General features: G+C 47.9%; 1 long non-coding RNA gene across 1 annotated transcript; it reads right to left on the bottom strand.

The window, feature by feature from the left end:
* Positions 1 to 855: 855 nt before the first annotated feature.
* Positions 856 to 1,748, bottom strand: LOC147365036 (uncharacterized). The gene is made up of 2 exons (XR_015135118.1): positions 1,474 to 1,748; positions 856 to 1,381 (listed from the first exon to the last, which is right to left on the bottom strand). It is a non-coding gene; the product is annotated as an uncharacterized LOC147365036 (long non-coding RNA).
* Between the last annotated feature and the right edge of the window lie 371 nt (positions 1,749 to 2,119).

The raw sequence follows: 2,119 nt of genomic DNA, 5'->3' as shown, positions 1-2,119 counted from the left end.
CTTTACTTTCCCTTTTCACTTTCATGCATTGGAGAAGGAAATGGCAACCCACTCCAGTGTTCTTGCCTGGAGAATCCCAGGGACGGGGGAGCCTGGGTGGGCTGCCGTCTATGGGGTCACACAGAGTCGGACACGACTGAAGTGACTTAGTAGCTTAGCAGAGCAAAGCTGGGCTAACCCTAGTAGCCACCACAACCTCCAGGGAACAGCATCTGACTCACACTGAGTCAACCAGAGCCCTTCCTGGGAGGTTCTAAGTTGAAAAGAGAAAAAAAGAGAGGCATTGAGTCCAGTCCTTCACAAGGGTATAGGTAAGAAGATGTGAGCACAGGAGCTGTAATCGGCCTACATGTTCATACAACATACTTAAATCCTCCACTGTTTTGAATCCTCCTCACATTCTGTCTCACTTGCTTCCTCTCTCCTTCCTTCAGAGTCAAATTACCTCTACTTCCTTTTGTCACATAGCATTTTATGCACTTCTCTGTCTGAGCACTTACCAAACTGCTTTGAGTTATCAGTTTACTTTTCATCCCTACAACCAACACTTTTTATTAACAGGGACTATTTGGGGAATGAGGGCTACACCACTGTTGAAATCTGTCTCATGCCTGGAGGAGCCTATAGGCTGAGGAAAAGTGGAGTGGTCAGACTATATGCCTGAGAGGCAGGCTGCCTGGGTTTCAATTTACTTTTGAGCAGTTCTGTGACTTCAGTAATATACATAAATTCTCTGAGCTTGAATGCTTTCATCAGCAAAGTGAAGCTCATGAGAAGAGTTGTGAGAATTAAAGGGCTTCACAAATGTCTGGGATCACACCTGGCATCTGCAGATCAAGGATGGTTTCTTACACCTTTTTATGATCAGTGGTCAGCAGAGTATCTGGCACACAGGATTGATTTCAACATATACTTGTCAAATGAACAAATTTTGTGGCTTTACCAAAAAAAAAAAAAAAAAGTTATAGTGAAGGACAAATTCTGGAGCCACACCGCCACCTTGTGGAGGGATATTAAGGCTTCAGGAGGATGGCTTTCTGTGCTCAGGGTTTGTATTCAGCTCTCCCTGCGGCCCCCACCACTGTGTCGCTCACAGCACAGAAGTACAAGGCAGAGTCACTCCCTAGAACAGATGGTTTCTTCAGGTGAAAAGAGGTTTGGCTCTTGTTAAATTCAGCCTCAAAACCGTAGTTGCCTTTAACCAAGGTGTCCCCTCTGATGTATTTCAGAAGGAACTGGAGACCTTGATTGCGATGCTGGATATACCAGAAAAGATAAGGGCTCCCTGAAACTGAATAGGTGCACTTCACAGTCACTGGATCCCCTTCTGCGACACGGACCTCAGCTTCTGGCTGAGTCACCGACTGAGCTCTCAGTCCACCTGTAAAGTAACGCACAATACATCAGTGAAGCTTCTGAAAAAGAACATAAGCGGGTAATACAAGTGCAAAATGGGAAGGGAATATCACTCACTGAGTGTAAACAGAATCCCAAGTGTCCAGATGTGTGCAGAGGCCATGGCTCAAGCTGGGCTGGATGGGGGCTCCTTTGCAGCTCACCTTTGCTGGAGATATGGCACCACCCCAGAGACTATGTTCTCCACGAGTACAGTGTTTTACAAATGGCCCCTGGTGCTTCCTGGCACCTGTATCTTCTCTCAGTAGAGCAAGCTCTTCCCTCAGTCCTCCGTGAGAAGCAAGACAGCAACACCTCCTGCACTCAAGACAAACCTCACAGTGCAGCGCCCCCTAGAGCCCACTTAGAATCAGGAGACTTTCTACTCTAGTAGCTGAGCTGCTTGGAGAAGGCAATGGCAACCCACTCCAGTACGCCTGGAAAATCCCATGGACGGAGGAGCCTGGTAGGCTGCAGTCCATGGCGTCGCTAAGAGTCCGACACTACTGAGCGACTTCACTCTCACTTTTCACTTTCATGCATTGGAGAAGGAAATGGCAACCCACTCCAGTGTTCTTGCCTGGAGAATTCCAAGGACTGCGGAGCCTTGTGAGATGCTGTGTATGGGGTCGCACAGAGTCGGCCACGACTGAAGTGACTTAGCAGCAGCAGCCGCAGCAGCTGAGCTGCTTAACTAGTGACACAGCGATAAAGATTCCGTCTG

Source organism: Bos grunniens, chromosome 10, assembly GCF_055505025.1.
Source record: "Bos grunniens cultivar Pamir isolate PY7600 chromosome 10, Bosgru_T2T1.0, whole genome shotgun sequence".
NCBI classification, from domain to species: Eukaryota; Metazoa; Chordata; class Mammalia; order Artiodactyla; family Bovidae; genus Bos; species Bos grunniens.
Note: the sequence above shows the minus strand (reverse complement) of the source record. Positions and strands in the feature narration are given on the sequence as shown.